This window comes from Pleurodeles waltl, chromosome 1_1, assembly GCF_031143425.1.
Source record: "Pleurodeles waltl isolate 20211129_DDA chromosome 1_1, aPleWal1.hap1.20221129, whole genome shotgun sequence".
NCBI classification, from domain to species: domain Eukaryota; kingdom Metazoa; phylum Chordata; class Amphibia; order Caudata; family Salamandridae; genus Pleurodeles; species Pleurodeles waltl.
The window spans coordinates 392,046,312-392,066,605 of NC_090436.1; positions in this window are offsets into that span (position 1 = coordinate 392,046,312).

A 20,294-nucleotide genomic window follows, 5' to 3' on the forward strand; every position below is an offset into this window, starting at 1 on the left:
CCGATAATGTCAAGGTTCCAGACAAGGATAATTCGGCAAAGGAAGGGACAACTGATGCATTACTATCAAGACCAGGTAAGCTGGCAACACACGTTAGTGCGGAAGCAAAAGAAAAGATTTGGAAGGGGGAATTTGTGGACATATTTTCATTAATTAGGGCAAAAAGAAGGGAAGTTGATAATAAAGATAAAGAAGTTAAGACAACTTCCTCTGGGGACAAGAAACCCAGGGTTGAGGAGAACATTACGAACTGGTTGTTTAGTTTCAATGTATTCATGTCAGTGATGTTAGAACAGAATCCAGATGTGGGTATTTTGTTGATTTACTATACAAACAAGATACTGAAGGCACAGCACACCTATGGGGGGTCTACCTGGTTGGAATATGATAGAGATTTTCACTGGGCTAAAGTGGAAGATCCTTCCATCGGTTGGGATCAAACAGAGGTGAACCTTTGGTTAGAATGTGTTAATAACAAAGTACCATGGAGGCAGCCCTTTCGGGCACAATACTCAGGCGAGAAGAAATTATCCTGTTGGGCGTTCAATAGGAAGATATGTTCGCGCCCCGCAGGGTCCTGCAAGTTCAGGCACAACTGTTCCTTTTGTGGACACCCTTCTCACCCAGAGTTTAAATGCATCAAAAAATCCAAGGAAAAAGGTAGAGATGCGACCAAGCCCTCTAACTGATTCCCCCTTGCCATCCCCTATAAAGTTTGACACTCTGCTCCCATGGTTACAGGCTTATCCAGCAACTGAGTCCGCGGAGGTACTCGCACTTGGTTTTTCCTCTGGTTTTAGAATCCCAGGCCTCAAAATCTCCCCAGTAAATCATTGCAGAAATGTAATCTCCGCATTAAGTAACCCGACTGTGGTGGCCAAGAATTTAGCAAAAGAATGCACCCTGGGCAGGTTAGCAGGCTCCTTCCCTTGCCCACCTTTGAATGGCTTTGTTTGCTGTCCACTGGGGGTGGTTCCTAAGAGGGAGCCAGGTCAGTTCAGGTTGATTCATAATTCGTCTGCCCCTCGGGGAGCATCGGTAAATGAAGCCATCGATCCCCAGCTGTGCTCGGTCCGCTATGCGTCAGTCAACCAAGCCTTAGAAAAAGTGAGGGCTTTAGGCGATGGGGCTTTGTTGGCAAAAACCGACATTGAGTCAGCCTTCAGACTCCTCCCTGTCCACCCCGAGGATTACCACCTACTGGGTTTCCAATTCCAGGGTGGGTATTTTTATGATAAATGCATGCCCATGGGTTGTAGTGTATCACGCCGCTATTTTGAGCAGTTCAGCACTTTCCTACAGTGGACCTTTTCAATTTGCACAGGACATCACGACGTCATTCATTACTTGGATGATTTCTTAGTATTGGGACCACCTAGGTCAGAGAAATGCGGGTGGGCGCTCTGGGCCTTGATCACGATGTTTGAAGACTTTGGGGTCCCTTTGGCTCCAGATAAGACAGCTGGACCCTCTACTTGCATTACCTTTCTAGGGATAAAGATTGATTCTGTGGCAGATGAGTGTCGCCTGCCTAAGGATAAGCTACAAGTATTCAAGGAGTCCATACAAACAATGTTATCACAGAAAAAGGTCACCCTTCACCAACTTCAGGTGCTGGTAGGTCAGCTGAATTTTGCTCTAAGGATTATTCCCATGGCCCGCCCCTTTTCTAGGTCCATCGCTAGGTCTATCGCTGGGTTGACTGAGAAGCACCATCATACTCGGCTGTCGCTGGAGGTTAAGGAGGATTTAAAGTTGTGGGAGGTTTTCTTGCATAACTTTAATGGAGCAGTAATTTTGCCTTATGCAGCGGTTTCCAGCCCTACTCTGGGGCTTTACACTGATGCAGCCGACAGCATGGGTTTTGGTGCTATCTTGGGCCCTCCATGGTGCAGGGCGGATTGGCCATCTGATTGGGTCAGCTTGGGCTAGACAAACAATATAGCCTTTTTGGAGCTCTTCCCTATTGTTGTTGCGGTCACTATCTGGGCGGAGGAATTTAAGAATAGATTTGTAATCTTTTGGTCTGACAACATGTCTGTGGTAGAAGCCATTAATCGTCAAAGAGCTTCATGCCCACTGGTTCTCCGCCTTCTAAAACGTTCAATTTTAACTTTTTTGCAATACAACATTACATTCCGGGCTAAACATGTACCAGGGATTTATAACAATGCTGCTGACGCCCTGCCTCGCTCATTAATGCAGGACATTCTGCGGTACCACCCTCAGGCAAAGGAGAAGAGGACGGAGTTCCCAGAATCTCTGTGGAAAATTGGTGTCCCTCCCTCCCAGGCTTAGTAGCGACATCTTTAGCGGCGCGTACTAGGAGGGCTTATGAGAATGATTTTTACCAGTACAGGTGGTTCTTGCAGGCGCAGCAAATTTCTGATTTATTCTCTGAGTTAGCGATATGCGCTTTCTAACAGCATTTGAAAGACGAGGGCTGACCAGTTTCTTGTGCAAAAGCTTACCTGGCTGCGATACGTTTTTTCGCTAGAATTAAGAACATGGAGGCACCACTGAACACTTTTATTATTAAACGGGCTCTAGCAGGTTGGGCCAGGGCTGTCCAGGTTAGGTCAGACTCCAGGTGTCCAGTAACAGCCACCTTGCTATAGAATCTTCTGAGCATCCTCCCTACAGTTTGCTCCTCGCCAGATGAGTCAGCACTATTTTCAGCAGCGTTTTCGATAGCCTTCTACAGGGCATTCCGCATCAGCGAATTGGTGGGCTCTTCCAGGGGCGATCACGCAGGAGGGTTGCAGTGGGGAGACGTGGTAATCAGTGCAGAGTTATTATCAATTGTCCTGCGCAAGTCAAAAACGGACCAGCTTAAAAGAGGAGTGCGCATTACACTTAGTGCCGCTATTGGATCTCCCCTCTGCCCTGTGAAACTGACGAGAGCTTACCTCTTGGTCGGTCCGCCTTCAGGCTCTTCTGTCTTGCTCGTCCACGCTAACAGGGAATGTCTTTCCCACTACCAATTCTTAGAGGTATTCAAGATAGCTTTAAGGGCGATAGAGGTAGACCAACAAGGGTACTCCTCACATTCCTTTCGAATCGGGGCAGCGATGCTGGTGGCTACCGCGGGCCTGCCGGTGTCCACAGTAAAGGGTATCGGTCGGTGGTCATCGGATTGCTATTGGCGGTACATTAGGCCTGAACTGGTATAGTCACAAAACTGGTTTCTGAAATGTGATCTCCTCATGATCTTTTCTTTTCATTTCAGTGCAATGTCACAGCATGTAGTATGGGTCTTGGGGCCTTTGTTTGTTTGACGGGCGGCGTACCGGGTGCAACAGCTCCGTGGGTCAAATCCGGTGATGGTTCAAGGCGTGGCTTTTCGTTGGTGCGGAGTTGGTGGAGTGGGAATCGCCCAACTCCAACAGTTGGTCAATTTAGCAAAAGGATTTGAGGGGCTCCAGTCCCCGGATCTCATCATTCTTCACTTAGGAGGCAACGATTTGGTGAGAATGGGTCGCAAGGCACTAAGGGAAACAGTGTTCATGGAGATCACAAAATTGGCAAAACAATACGCACATGCAGCAATTGCCTGGTCCCACATGGTGCCTCGACGCAAGTGGGGTGCAGGAATCAAATCAAGGACAATCAAAGTCTCAGTATGCCGACTTAACGCCAAAATGGCCAAACTATGCCCTGGTCCGGGGCGGCTATGGAACATTCCTCACAAACTTTTAAAGGGCCCTCACATGTTTCACAAGGACATGATGCATCTGTCGGATGCTGGTACCGATCAGTTCATTCATGACATGTGGTTTTATGCTCGCAGTTTTTTCGTGGGTGGGGAGGGTGAAGGACCTTTGGGGCCCTGGTCGCCCTCGTGGCGGAAATTGAGGTATTAAAGTGACCAGTAACAACAGGGGAGGACACCAGGGATAGGATCCTGAAGGTCTGAGCCAACCTGCGGATTTACACTTGAGATTGAGGGGTAAGGGAGCACAGATCGCTGGGGGGGCCATGGGGCTCCAGCTCTTGGCCGCCCCGTTACACTCTGAGACTAATTGGTGTCTGCAGTGGGGGCGGAACCCTGAGCGTGAGGACAAGGAACGGTGTAGTCAGGGTAACCGCCCTTCCTAAGGATACAGGTGAGATATGGGTCACTTGAGTGGTCTAATGGTGGTTCAGGACAGGAAGGGATCCTGTCAGAAAAGATTTATGGTTACTAATTTGGTATCTCATGATGTGTAAATATTTGTGTAATGTTTTTATGAAAATGATTTATGACTTTATGCCAAGAGTGTACTAAGATTGTGTTAATAAAAACTTCTTCCAACAAGTAAGGTTGTCAATCTTCGTATAGCTGGTGGAGGGGGTGGGGGCTGTCTGGAGGCTTCCGGATCCTATATAATCAGATGCTACACCCTGAGTTAGCCAACAATTATTCTACAGTCAATGATTGTGCAAGCCTGTGTGCTGCACCACACATATGCCACTTCTTCTGCAACTGATGACAGTGTGAGCCCAAGTGCTGAATCTAGTATTGTTTTGTCTGTGCCCGACCTTTGTGACAGGGTCTCAGCTACATCCTGCATTTGCCGCTACTTAATCAATGATTGAGATCCTTGTGAGTCTGTGTACTGCAACCTTTGTACGTCTTGATGAGACACCTTTCTCCTATTTCTCGGAGAGATGGCTCCACTGGGCAGGCTCTGGTACATTCCCCCAACCCCTGCTGTATGTCACCTCTGCCTAGCTGGACAGTAGCTCCCACTTTACCACATGATCATCTGCCCTGGTACACTACAACTGCGGCTGAAGTTTACCTGCCTTTCTTCCAAACCATGTGAGCAGCTCCTGTGAAGCTGATGGAAGAAGCACTTTAAAAGGTGGAACCAGAAAACAAACTATGTGCCGTGACAACACTTGCAAGGGGATGTTGCACTTGAGTATAAAGTGGGGATTAGCTTAGTTCTATTCCATTTTCAACGTCTGTATGCTACAGACAAGATACAGATAGAAAGTAATGGAAACAAGCATTGAGTTGAGAAACTGTATTATCTTAATGCTTATTACATTTACTGGCCATATTACCTTAATGATAATAAAAGTCAGATTCTTAAAAAGACGAAGAACTCTGCTTTGGACATTATATTTATGAGGAGTAATAAGCGTGCTGCTTGATCTTGATTTTCAGCCCCAAAGCCCTTACAGCACTAACCTTGATTTTTTGACTTCACTATCCCTTGAAAACCAACTCCTAATGAGAAAGTACTTGGAAATTCAGTGAGCCTGCAGTACTCCCCTGTAGGGTTGTCTAACTGCCTTTGGGTCACACACACACATTAGAGAACTTCCCTGGCTTGTGAAATGCCTCCAGGGTGCCAAACATGCACTGGAAATATGGATATGTAGGATTTTCTGGATACTCAAGAGTATGAATGATGAGGCCTGGATTATAGGTAAATTATGGCTTCATTTAAACTCTTTCTTTTTTTAAATGGCTGCATCGTGTTCAGAATGTTTGCAGTGCTCCCATGCTTCAAAAATATTCTTGATCCATGTTAAATTTAGTGAAATTTGATGGAAGTGCATTTAACTTATATTACTTTGTATTTATTCTATTGACTAACTAATGCTCAAGAATGTCTCAACTACAAACTTTAAAAACGATTTTTTAAATATGAAATCCTTGATCCAAGTACACCAAACTTCACTAACACAATCACATTTGAACACTAGCACATCATCTTAATTTGGTTGATTATGTTTGAAAATTGCCAAAGCTGTGTAGTGTTATGTTCCGTTCTGTCACATAAAATGGCTCAGTTTATCTGTAAACTACTATTTTGAATTCCCTACGGAAAGCGCAATTTAACCAGTAACATACTTGTGTTACTAGTAATATTACTAGTACTGCTGTGTTTTTAGTATGTCGGTATGTATGTATGTTTAAAAAATCCCCTTCTCCAAATAATTAAATCCCACACATTTTCACTTATTCTTTAGCAGTATTTTTTTGGTTCACCTATTCTATTGTGTTGCTCTGTGAAGAAACAACCCCATCCATAACCCCTCTTGTGATATATGGCCTGCCCGCTATGTCATGACCTGCGCGGGATTGTGTGGTTTAAATGGGAATCTTGATACCTTTTCCGTGAACTCTCTAGCAGTATATTCTCACCATAAGGTTGTGCAATCATAGCTTCATCTAGGCAATGATAATAAATTGTTCCCATTGAAATCCAATCTCCCCAAAGCAGAACATGCTGTCACGCTTCTTATGACATCTTTGTTTGTTTCGGATGGACTGCAGCTAATACAGGCAAAGGCGTCTGATCGCATCCTAACCGACTTCGGAGTTACTTTTCTGAACCGATATTTTCTCTCTTTAAAAAAGCAGCATTTACAGAACCACGAGAAAATCATGGCGGGAATGCAAGCGTAATGAAGTACCAGGAAGTATCGCCCTTAACAACAACAAAAAAAACAATTGTTTTCATGTCGAACGGTCGTGCACGGGAAAAGAAAATCGTAAAAATATACGATATGATGTAGAATGAACACCTCGTACAATTACCGATAAAATGATTAGCTAATGTCTCGATTCACACTTCATTTCTGTATATGTAGATATATAGCGCTTTACGGTGCAGGTGGCGCTCATCCACCCGCATTGTTTTTTAATGAAGAGCTGGCCTCCACCCTCACTGCCCCTACCGTCTCCCTCCCCTTCGGGAGGCCATGTCTAAGGATGGGACACTATATCACAGCCTGGTTTGCGCAGCAGCGTCCCTAATACCCCCTTTCTTTTAGAAGCAAATAGACCGTGTCCTTATCTGAATGCTAATTTCCTAGTTAAAAAGACAGCCCCTGCCTCGAACGAGCACGAGGCGGGCTGAAAGAGTTTTAAATCACAGATGCAGAGTATCAAATGCAATAATGCAGCTGCGGCGCGCACTGAAGCCTCAATTCATTAACCCCGGGGCCTGGCAGGCAGGGCGGTGGCGCAGGTCTCAGGCGGTGCGCGGCGCGGCCCTAACTGGCCACCTCGTCCCCCCAGCACGGAGCCCGCGGACGGGGGGCTGCGGGGCGCCTCGCCTCGTTTAACCACCCGCGCTAATCCCCCTAATCCCACCTGAGATCCGCCTGAGGGCTGAAAAGGAAGGCCGGCCAAACGCTTTAAAGCTGCTCTTTGTTTACACGTCCCCCACCCCTTGGGAGACGCGCAGGGGGCACGGGGCTCCCCTTTTAATTGGGGATCTCTATGAGCAGTTGTCGTATGGCAGTGTTTAAATAAAGATTACCGGGGCACTTCACTCCATTCCACTCCGTTTACAACATGAACGCCTTTGTGAGCGACGGATTAGAAGGATTGCTTTATTTGTGCCGTTTTCTAGCTAATTTTCTACACAATCGGATTAGTGTAACCAATTCCTTTCATGGGAGAGGTGCGGGTGTTTCTGTTACCGCCTCTGTCCGGGGGTGGCAGACTGTTTGCATACTACACCGAGATAACCCGATTATAAACGTGTTTACGCGACGGTTTAACTTTATTGTGGTTCACGTTTCCCGTTCCTTCCGGCAATCAGACCGAGAGAGAGGCCGGTTCAGAATTCAAAGGAAGCCCGTTTCACGTGTGACTGGAGCAAACTGCAGCATCTTTAATGTTCGCCCGTCTATGTGGTGGAGAAACGGAGACTAATACGGACAGACTATGACCCAAAAATCCCTCTATCCTTACTTTGTACTGCACTTCCTGGTGCACCACCTTCCAATGCTTGCTTTCCACATTCCTTGCGTTTGCTAGTCTTTCCTTCCTTCCTTTCTCTTTTGTTCCTCCGCTTCTACATTTGTCTCGCTCTCTGGCCTCCACGCTGTTATCCATTTCATTGTCCTCCTGTCCTCCCTCTCTCGTGCACTTCTGCCCCCGGATGGCGTTGGCAGTCTCTTGAACCAGCGTGTACCACTCAAGGCATCTCCCCACCTCGTTTCTCGCCACGCGATTTACCATCTGTGAGCCCGTCTTTAACCTAATAAAACCCATCTAGCTTCTGACTAACAAGAAAGGGAAACAGTGTTCATTGTGGGGTTTTAGGAAAATGGCTTCACTAATCTGCGGGCTGCGAGTGGAGTGATTTATCGGCGGTTTTAACTGTGGGCTATGATTAGGGGGCTGGGAGTAAGTGCATTAGGTGTCTAAGTGTGGCAATAGAGTAAATAGGCGTTTTATTTATCGCAGTGCCAGCGGCCTCTTAGCGGAAGAGCGCTTTGCCAAATTGAAATATAGCAGAGTTTACACTCCTGATTAGAGCTCCAAGCGCAGAGCCCAAGGCCATCAGCGAGCGGGAGCTGCTCGCCCTGACACCTAATTGTCACTGGATTAATGTGCAAACAAGGACAGCAAACGGCGAGAACAAATAGCCCAGTGTCAAAGCTGCGGGTGGCACTGTCCACTTGCAGCGGCTGGGGGGCAAATCGAAGTTTATATCTCAAAATCCAGGCGATCAATGCGTCTGTCCAGAGGGCCGGAATAGGAAAGCGCGCAGTGGTGCGGTCTGGAAATACATAAACACGCCGGCAGCGAATGAAGCACTAATCCGAGCCCTGAAATGTGCAAATGTGCGAATAGAAAATACACAAAACCGTACACACCTGCACGAACACACCGGTATTAAAACAACACATGCACATGCACAAAGCACACGTAAAGGGAAAAGAAAACACTTGTGAATGTCCCATCCCAGACAAACACTGGTATAACAAAACAAAAACAACATAAAAAAATGTGTTCACGTGAATGAACCCGGACAAATGCAGAGAAACACATAAACACTTGCACACATGAATGCACAAAAAGGGCACCAGCAAAGAACTCACCTCTCATATTAATATTGATAAACAACCAGAAAAAGGCAGAAATTACTACCTACATGAAGACTAAGAGATAAAACGCACTGAAACATTGCACACAAATGTATAGAACCAAACACACGAACTATAGAACCAAACACACAAATAAACTGAAAACACATATATTCTCAAGAAAACAGATGCACATAATACACAATAACCAACCTCTGGGTGCGTGAGTACACATCGACATAAACACAACCAATCAACAGACAGGACATCTGTACATAGTGGACACATGCACACACGAAAGGTAACCAGAAGAATGCTGCACCCCCCCCCCCATACAAACAGTGGTGCTGAAACGACTTTTAGAGCGGCGGCGCTGTCCAGGCATAATAATGTACAGTGTTTTTACAACACCCAATAAACGTTGCTAGAAAATAAACATTTGAAGACCCCCTTTATTGTATATTCGCCATTTAAACTCTTTCGGGTTTTTGATGGGGCGCTGTAGCACCACCCGCACCCCCAGGCCGAGCGCCCCCGCCCAAACATATGATGGGATATCCACACACGGACGCGCACATGTTCTCTTATAAGTTTACATTCTCATGTTTATAAAAATATGAAACATACTGATATCGGGCACACACGTGTTCATAGAAAGTACAGAAAGTCCCAAAAAGAAGATATACGTAGAACATTCCTAAACACGTGGGGTATTGTGACATCAACACTTCACATAAACAGAATATGTGACACCTACAGAGAGAAACATACAGAAGTACAAACACAATGATGTTCAGACAAACGTTCACAGAGGAACAACAGCCATAACCAAGTCAACAATAATGTAATGATAATATCTTTAGATTGGTGTCGCTTCAAATGGGATTGAAATCGTATCCCAAGGCACTTTAATAGCAACAGATTGTATCATCCTGTTCAGAGGCTCCCTTGCACCCTTGGAAGTATGAAATGCTGCCCCACAACAGGCGCTTATACCTAAAGAGTAAAACCAATATCAATAGGATACACCTTTTGTCAGGACCTGCAGGCTAGCACACTCAGAAATGAAATCACCTTCCCTTTTTGAAAGCACATAAAACTCTAATTCAGAGACATAATCACGCGGTAACACAACGAGGGACCAAAGAGTTGAGGGCTTGCCACGGACACCTGCTGTGAGATGCATGTCGCATTTCGATTTTCAAAACTTCCTTCAATCCTTCTGAGGTCGATGATTGAGCACAATTAAACATAGGTTATAGTAACACCTGCTATTTACAGCATTTAGAGATGCCTATATAATTCACATTGAAACTGCAATTGACGAGTGAAATATTAAAACATAATATTATTAAAACAGGAGAAACATTAATGTGTATATACACAGAAAAGTGTAAGTAACTATTCCTAGAAATGCCCAAAACTATACACTTGCAAGTCTGAATTTCCACAGACACAAACGCAAGTGAGGCTAACAACAACTGCATGCATAATGGCATACAACAGAGTTTAAATATGCTGCAATAGATACATATACCAAATGTAAATATACATTTTCAAATAAAATTGAAAATGTTCATATGCATAAAAGTTTGCTCACGTCACTGCAATTAACATTTAAACAGAAATATACACAATTGTTCAGATGCTAGTAGTATATGTGTAAAAACAGTCATTCACAGAAACATAACATTAAGCAAGCATTTGAGGAAAAAAACCCAGCTGAACACTTTCCGCCACCCACACACACGCGATCACATGCAGACACACGTGGAGGATAGTGTTGGTTGGGAGCATTCATGCATGGCATACAGGGATGCGTGAATGGTTTGATGCCTGTGGGTGCATATGATGGTGTATGGGTGGACAATAGAAGGATGTGGTTGAATAACTGTAATTATGCAATTGTGGGTGCATTAGGGGATGCTTGGTTCTGGGCTGATAGATGAATGCTTGAGTGTGGGTGAATAGATACATACTCAGATATGTGCTTGGGTGAGGATGGATGATGGATGGATGAGCTAGGTGGATGAATGTACATCAGAGTAATTATCAGTAGGAGTACGAGAAGAAATAAGCAGAAGTAGGAGTACGTAGGTGCAAGAGTAGATGTAAGTAGGAATATTTTGAAGTAAGAGCAGGTAGATGTAAAAATAAGAGTAGGAATAAGTAGGAGTGGGAGTAAATAGGAGTATGTTTAGGACTACAAGCTTAGAAGGAATAGGAGTAAGAGTTATAGTGAGTTGAAATATTTAGACAGAGGGATAAGTAGAAGTAAGAGTAGGCTGATTCAGAAGTCAGTAGGAGTAATTAGAAATAAAAGTAGAATTAATAGGCATTTTAAATGCATTCTCAAACTACAATACTTTGGAGTAATAGTAGGCATAAGTAGGAGCAAGGGTATGAATACGTGGAAGTAGAAGTAGTAGTACAATTAAGAGTAAGTGTAGAAGTAAGAATAGTAGTCAGAAGAAGTTTAAATTGGAGTAAGTCTAAACAGGAGCATTAGTAGGAGTACATAAAGGAGTACTTGTAGGAATAAGGGTAAATACGAGTAATTGTATCAGTACAAATAGGAGATAGATTAAGAGAAAGTAGACGTGTAGGAACAATGAAGAGTAAGAGTAGGAATAAGCAGGAAAATGTGTACATGAGAAGGAACCACCTGGAGAACCTACAAACCCTATGTTTTCCCACGATCAGAAGCGTCTATCAGATAAAATGGTAAATTGCTTTTGTAAATCAGCCATCGTGACAAAAAAATAGAGATGAAAAGGTCACAAACAATTAGTTTCTTTGGTAAAACCTATAGTGACCTACATAGATGACCCCTTATTGAATTCAGAATTTTGTCTACTTTTAAGAAATGTATAGCTTTCCGGGATCTCCCATGGGTTTCACACCTGTTTCTACCACAGATTGCAAATAGGTTGAAACCACAAAAATAGTCAAAAAGGACTCCCTCTTGGACAAATGGTGGTAAAAAAGCTTTTTGATACAGTTTTGCCTGTTCTTAAAAGCTCGAAAGATGGTGATCCGAGCACAACAAACCTTTCACTGATGCCTTTTAAAAATGTGCTTTCTTGCACAGTACATTTCCCCCATTGGCTATTGTAGTAAAGTGCCTCTTTTTGACATGGTTACCCCCACTTTTGCTGGGTATCTGATGTGATTTTGACTGAAAGTGCACTGGCTTCCTACTAATCAGGTCCCAAGTGCCAGATCTCTTTCCCAAAACTGCACAGTTGTTACCCCCGATAGGTAAAACCTTTAGCACCCTCTGTAAGTCCCTAGTAAATTGTACCCTTAGTACCTAGGGCCTGGGGTCCCAAAGAGGGTTCCTAGGGACTGCAGCACGAATTGTGCCACACTAAGCGCCTCCTCACCAAGCACGTCAGGCTACCATGTCCCCTAACACTGCATGCACTATATGTAAGCCAACCCTCTGGCAGGCCTGACAGCCCTAAGGCAGGGTGCATTATTTTACATGTGAGGGCATATCTGCACAAGCAGATATGCCCCTGCTATGTCTTTGTCAATTCTCAGACATAGTAAGTGACCAGGGAAACCATTTGTTTTAAATGCATGTGCAGGAGAGTGGTCAAAACGAGTTCACCAGCTACATGATGGCTTCACTGAAGCTAAGGATGTTTGGTATCAAACATCTCATATTGGTGTACCCACACTGATGGCAGCGTTGGATTTACCAATACATGCATCCTTAGAGGTGCCCCCTAAAACCCTACCAGCCTCTGGTGTGCTTGCTGACCAGTTTCTGCCAGCCTGTCACCCAAAACACCATTCTAGACTCCTAGGGTGAGAGCCTTCTTCTCTCAGCAGGCCCAGAACTAAAACCTGTCCTGGAAGAAGGTGTAACACCCCCTTCCACAGGATGACCTGCTGATTAGCCATCCTAAGGCAGCAAGCCTCAAAGGGTGCCGCCTTTGAAATGTGAATCTGGCTTTCTTCACAGAAGAGGAGGCCACCCCAGAGCCCATTTGGCACCTGGACTGGCGGGACAATAAGCTAGTCAAGTAGGCGTGCCACCTCCAGGCTAGTGCCACCCCTTAGGTGGGTATCTACAAAATGGACATGATTTTTCAGAGGTAGCCATCTTTGAGTTGGCATACGTAGGAACTGTGGGACAGGATTATGGCATTATGGCCACTTCCCACAGGAAGTGGTCATATAGGAGGCATAGAGACCCCAAGGGTCCGTAGCCCATTGGCTACTATCTTACACACCCCTATTACCCCTAAATTTAGCATCCAGGGGAGGCCTTGGCACCACAGAAGCAGATCCTGATGACTTAAGAAGGCCAAGGACACTGAAGAGCCATGACAGCGTAAGAGGACTGCTCCTGTCAGAAAAACCTGATACCTTATGACATCTCTGCACCTGTCACCCCAGAACCATGGAGAAGAGGACCAAAGGTCCCTACCTGTGTCTGAGCATCGTAAGATCTGAGCTCTGCTGCTGGTTCAGCCCGACTGCCCTGCTGGCAAGAGCCTGCAGCCTCTTTCTGCAGTCACCAATCTCCATAGCAGTACATTGGGCAACCAATGGTGTTCTGCACTCTGCACCCGGATGCCCCCGTGCTGCTGAGGGTGTACTGTGGGTGCTTCCTTGAACCTTGCCCACTACTTACCCTAACCCTAGGAGATTGGTCTTGTAAGTCGCTGTACTCTACCTGTTTGTAGAACTTGTTTTTCATCCCATAGGATAACATTGCAGAAGTAAGAAATTGCACAGTGTTCATTTTTGAAAGTGAAAACAATTCCTATTTAAAAACGTACTTACCTGAACAATTTTCCTCTGATTCCTAAGCATATATGAAGATACCTTCTATTTTTATAAATTGGTGTGGATCTCCTTCTTGAGTCTTGTGTCTATTATGTGTATTTGTAGACGCTTTGCACTCCTCTGCATTAAGCCTAAGGCTACTCGACCACACTGCCCCTAAATACAGCACTTTGGAATTGCATAGCAAGCCCTATCCCCTCACTCGGGAACCCCTGGGCACTTTACACAGTATCCACATACCACATAAAGGGCCAGCTTCCTACAGCTATTTTCTGAGTTCCCAAAATGAGAATCTACAAACCCTAAATACCTGTAGAATCCCCTGGATGATGGGGAAAAAAAGGACACATACTTGACATAGACAGCTTTTGTTAGAAAAGGTTATGAAGGTTTAAACATGAGCTTACCTAAACTTCCAAAAAAGGGCTTAGCGCTATTGGAGGGCTGGGAGTCTAGCAGTCAAGTGGTAATGGTTTAAAGTAAAAGATTTATAAATCTTTCTCTAGTGGCATTATCAACTGGTTAAACCGTAAAAACTGTTCTTTAATGCAAATTGTAGACATATTTATGGTGACTGACTGCAGAAGTGTAGTCAAGAATGAGTGATACATATTTGTTATCTTTGCACACTAAGAATATCTGCATTAACATTCTCTGCCAGTCTTTGCACACTAAGAATATCTGCTTTAACATTCTCAGCCATCTCTTTGTCAGCTAATTTTTAATGGGGTTTCCACAAAAATATCTGTTGCGTCCTTTGAAAGTCGTACAGATGTTCTTGCTTCACACAAATGAAATTTGCAAATAATTGCATAATCTCCAAAATGTTTTCGTTTCTTTTTTGGTACAAGAGGTCACTTGAGCCTTTAAAAGCCATTTATTTCCAGCAAGGAAATACATTATCCCAAGAAGGCACCTAATAGAATATGATCTTAGAGTATTCATAATTGCATTAGAGGTAGATAGAAAACAGTCCATCAAGCAACTACAGCTGGCAAATGGCTGAGACCAGTTCACTAAAGAAAAGGTGATGGTCATATGTTATTGTCATTATACCTATTTAAGAGTGTAAGCACACTGATTTAACAACTGTAACCTGATTTAGTGAGTTATTTTGTCCAGCGTTTGTTGTGCTTTCTACCTCATGCACAATAGCCAAGTCACATGCAACTTGTGCAAGTCTCTAAAAAGAGAATCTGCTTCCTGTATTGCTATCACTGATTTGGAATCTCCTGCAAGGTCTGGTTATTGGGATCTTCAGCACCAGTCTCTTTTCTTGTGGGAGCCTTCATTATTATCCAATTAATTCAGAATATGTACTTGTTGCACGTTGGAAGCTGTGAAGATAACTAACACCCAACTTGGCATCAAGAAGACAGGTGCAACACATCATTTTCTTGGCCATCACGGGAAAACACACCCAAATATTACAAATGTAAATACAATAGTTCAGGAGTCTGTTAGACCTGACAGCCTTAGAGTGATCATCCCCCAACTTTTTGCCTGCCTCCCTCCACTTTTCTGACACTGTGCTTTCTGGTTTTAGTACTCTGTGCACTTTACCACTGCTAAGCAGTGCTAAAGTGCATATGCTCTCTCCCTTAAACATGGTAACATTGGTTTATCCCCAATTGGCATATCTGATTTACTTATAAGTCCCTAGTAAAGTGCACTACCTGTGCCCAGGGCCTGTAAATTAAATGCTACTAGTGGGCCTGCAGCACTGATTGTGCCATCTTCATAAGTAGCCTCTTAACCATGTCTCAGGCCTGCCATCGCAAGGCCTGTGTGTGCAGTTTCACTGCCACTTCGACTTGGCATTTAAAAGTACTTGGAAAGTCTTAACCTCCCCTTTTCCTGCATATAAGTCACCCCTAAGGTAAGGTAAAAATAAAAAAAAATAAAAAAAACACTTGCCTTGCTCCGCGCTGCTTTGCTCTCCCTTGTCGCTCCAGGGAGGCACAGGCTCCCAGCCTGCGCCAATCCTGGCAATGCTCAGAGCAGCATCAGGATTGGCTGGGAGCACCCTGGCTGGGTGCTCCCAGGCAGACTGGGAGCCTGTGCAGGCTCTCTCCAGCCCAGAAATACAGTTGCTGGGCTGCAAAGAGCCCTGTGCACGTGTGTTTGGCTGGTCTGAGACAGCCGGCCAAACACACATGGGCCCTGAGGGGGAGTGCGCAGCACTCCCCCTCATTGCACGACACCCCGTGGCCCCGCCCCTTTCAAAGAAAAGAATAATAAACATAGTTTATTATCCCTTTCACTGAAAAAGGTTTTCAGTGGCGCTGCTGGCAAGGGGACGACGCTCCTCCACCCAAATGGAGGAGCCGCCCCTGTGAATACCAGGTACTGTGTGTAACAAAGAGACAACTGTTTATTTCTAAGGATTAAGACTCTTTTAATCCTTTCAAAGGTGATATTTTGACTTCTGCTTATTGGATCTTTGTCGTTTTTACCTTATTTTATTCTGAAAAATATTATCTATTTTTTCTAAACTTGTGTGGTGTTTTCACTGTGTTACTGTATGATTTATTGCACAAATACTTTACACATTGTCTTCTAAGTTAAACCTGACTGTTCAGTGGCAAGCTATCAGAGGGTGGGCACAGGATAATGTGGATTGTGTGTGACTTATCCTGACTAGGATTGTGGGGCCAGATGTATCAATGGGTTTTACCCATTCTGTGTCTATGGGAAAATGTGTTCATACATATGGCCCGTGGTCCCTACTTGGATGAGGGCGTATACCTCTGCCAACTAGAGACCCCAATTCTAACAGAGTCTACATCACAAGGAAACAGAATACAAAGTTATGATGAAATGGTACCTCCTGTTCCAAAGCTATACGTTCTTAAGTCTTCTTTCTCCTAGACAAAATAATCAATTGATCATGAATATGTCCCTCTATCATATGCCCAAATTTACACTTAACAAAAAGCTCACATAGCCTAGTTACAAATTCATCTGTATATTCTCCAACTTTTTGGGGATGGGTATAGAGTTTATATCTTAACATCACAATACTTAATATTTTAGCAAACCTTTGTTCCACATGTAATATAGCCTTTTTGGTTTGTGAGCCTCTGGGTGAAACTTAAAAATATCTCTCCCCAAAGTACTCAATAATAATGCTTTTTTACTTTATGGTCCGAAATCTTGTCCATCTAATGCCAGGATATAATTATCAAAAATATCAATTCAGTCTTCCCATTGATTGGGTGGAGAGCCTGATAAGACAAAAAAAGTGAAGGAACCACAATAAATGTAGAATCCATTATGAGGACAAAAGAGACCAGTCCAGTTTTTATGTTTATGCACTAGGCAGCCAAAGGTACTTTCCTCTGAAATAACGTGGCCCAGCAGAAGGTGTGCTGAAGACAAGAGTACTGAAAGAGCAAGAAATGCACCGTGTACATCAGGAGACGCCACAGACCTGACTCCAGTCAAATGCATAGGCACAAGACATTGGATGAAGCTGCCATGCAACAGGACACAGTGGCAGAAGGTACATGCTGCTCACCGGGGCCGAGGATACATAGGTAACAGGCATGCGCTGCTCACCTTAGATTGACAGCACACACTGCCCAACACTAGCATGAGGTATACAGACATTACACACTGCCAGTAACGGTACAGAGCACTCTTTTGAACTCCACTTTCTACAGCTTACCCCTAACAACCATAGAAACAATCTTGAGTCACGAGTGGCTGCACAAGTGTACATATGCCAAAAGTCCTTTTTGGGACCACTGTGCAATTATAAATTAATTGGTCTATGTCAAGGAATGATTGTAAAATGTCAAGGTCATAGGCAGAAACACCTGAATCATAATATTTATTTTAGCATGTTCAGGTGGAGGGTCTCAATATATTTTAAACTCACATACTTCCTGCTTTTTTCACTTATATCATTTAGTACTGGCCACTAATGGGCTGTGCACCCCCAATTCCTTCTCTGCTTACTAAGATGTTATTTTATGTAAAAAAAAAATGTGAAATTCCCAAAAAAATTAAAGTTAAAGTGCTGTTATGTATAATAAAAAGTTCTTACTTTACGCTAAACCCCCCCCAGAACTTCAGTGAAAAAACGCAAAGTTAAAGGGATGTTGGGACTATGGTAATAATATCTAACTCAGTGTTTTTCAACCACTGTTCCGCGGCACACTAGTGTGCCGTGAGATGTTGCCTGGTGTGCCGTGGGAAAAATTCGAAAGCTTGTATTTTTTTTTTTTTTAAATGTCAAATTTTCGCCCACATGTGATTGTGCACTGACATCGACTTGAGACTCGACGTCTGAGAGTGTACTGATATCCCGGTACACTATAATGGTACAAAGGTTGCCCGCTCACTGACGGCCCGTGGCAGAATGGCAGCTGAGAAAACTCTGACACGTTCGCATGGTAGCACCAGTGCACGGGCACTTTTTCACTTACGCGTTGTGCATGGATGATGGCACAGGACATCTGATTGTGCGCTGACACCTCCTGCGTAAAGGCAGCTCAGTGCATGATGGAACAGCAGTGGTTTCTTGTGTGGTTCGTCTATTGAGAGTGGTCCCAGAGTGAACAAGCAGAATGCACAGGTGCACTTATGGACAGACACGTTTACGGGCCCTGGGGCGGCTGAATGGGCGTGATCACAGAGATGTATTTCTTCTCTGACACTTGTATTTATTTGTGAAGGGTTTTGTAAGGCGCTGCGGGTTACCTGTTGTACTTCGGGGCGCTAATTGCTGCACATGGCACACGCCCATCTCATTTACTATTGGCACGGCTTGCACTGCACAGAGGGATGTAATTTTACTGCTTGGCGGAGGCTGAGTGTGCCGGATGCTGACAGTTACAGCAGAGCGTGCAAGCGCCGTGACTGCACGGGGTTGGTCAGTGTGGACAAACACTGGGTCCTAAGTGCGTGCACAGATGACAGTGGACTTACAGTTGGCACGTACTATCCGGTACAGGGACAATCGAAGCTGACTGTGCACAGACCCTCTACACATGGGCACTGTGACTGGCGATCGTGCACTCAGACCTTCTCCATGTCACTATCGGAATGTGCACTTTTAGAGCTGATGACGCACTGGCCTGACAGCGTCACTTTTACTGAACATGTAGTTGTGTGCTTGTTGGTATAATTAAGCATCACTTCTGCATAGGACTGTGCCCTGGTTTACTTAATGCCCTGTACAGTTTTTACGTCCGCTTTCGCGGAGCAGCAAATATCAGGGCAAGCGTGTTTTCATTTTACGGATTTGACTAAACCTCAGTTTACTCTAGATTTGTTCCTCGTGAAGAAACCATCAGATTGGCCTCTAGGGGTGTTCCCTTGTAGGAGTAGTAAGATTGTGCTCCTGATAGCCATCGTGAGGCCTGAAAACCTCAAGTAATTTATAATATATAATACCATTGTAGCTTCCTTATGACGAAAGGCGAGTCGGTCACCGTCTGATATAGTTTCTTTTTAGGTTTATATCTGTCAAAGGCAGCGAGTTTGAGCTCCACTAAGAGAGCCGCTGTTGTGTGTCTTACGGAACATTGTGACACCTCAGCTTTTCTGCTCCAGTCAATAAAAAACGTCTTAAATTGTAAACACAAACGCATATTTTTAGTATATATAGTTACATCACTTAATATAAGGGACGGTTCTTTCTCTACGCGCTTCCACGTTCTGGCCGGTCATTTAACCAGGGAAGTGTGAGCTATAGTTATTTGTCCACATACACACGTTGCGTTCGTTAACGCGGAGAAGCTGGGATCGTAAAGCAGGGCAGCTGGTTCCAGAGCCTACAGTGTAGACTGGATCACATTACTGTACAGAAAAAAAGATTATTTGCAGTGCATGTTAGCTCAGATTGTCGTTTTTCAACCCAAACCACGGACGGCCTCTGCCAGTGAAGGAACGTTGTCCGGCCTCATGAAAAAAACAGATTTCATATAATAGCAAGAAGAAAAAAAAACCAGGCCCGGCGCTGTGGAGTTGGCCCGCGGCCTGGAGAGTTGGGGATTTCTTTGCACAGATGTTCAGCTCTTGCCTGGACTGTGGGGTGACGTGCCTCCACCGGGGCTGCAGGGGGCAGTGTAGGTTTTCATGGGTGTGTCTCTCTCCCACTGCGTGTGAACCAGATGTTGAAGGGTCCGTTAGCTGCAGGGACCGGGCCAGAGGGTCTTTGCTTCTAGGCGCCTCCCTCGGTCGAACAAAGGGATGTCCTATTCCAGCTGCGGGGCCAGCGCTGGCCTGGGCTGTTCATCTGAAGGGGGGCCCCACTCCCACGGGACTGGACCCCTCAAGGCTCTGAGGAGACAGACAGTTGTTGTCCTCAGCCCCGACAAGCGGGCGGCGCCTAAAGGTGGGCCTCGAAGCACTAAACCAAGGGGACGCGTCTGTTTAAGTAACTTGTTATTTGCAGTTTCATCTCATTTTCAGAACTGACGCCTTTGAAATTCTAGTCATGGTGGGAAAGCTACGGAGAAGGGAAGCGCGTTGGCTCGAAATTCTTTAGGACTAAATGAATACCACTTTTCCGGATAACTTTAGAACGGGTCTAGAGGGGAGCTGCTCAAACATGTAATCTTCCCCTTTTTTGATTTCCTTTAGCGGCTCAGGGTTAATTTAATTCTCTATTTTGGTTTTCGTAATGCATCGCGTGTGCTCATGGCAGCCTCTTTCCT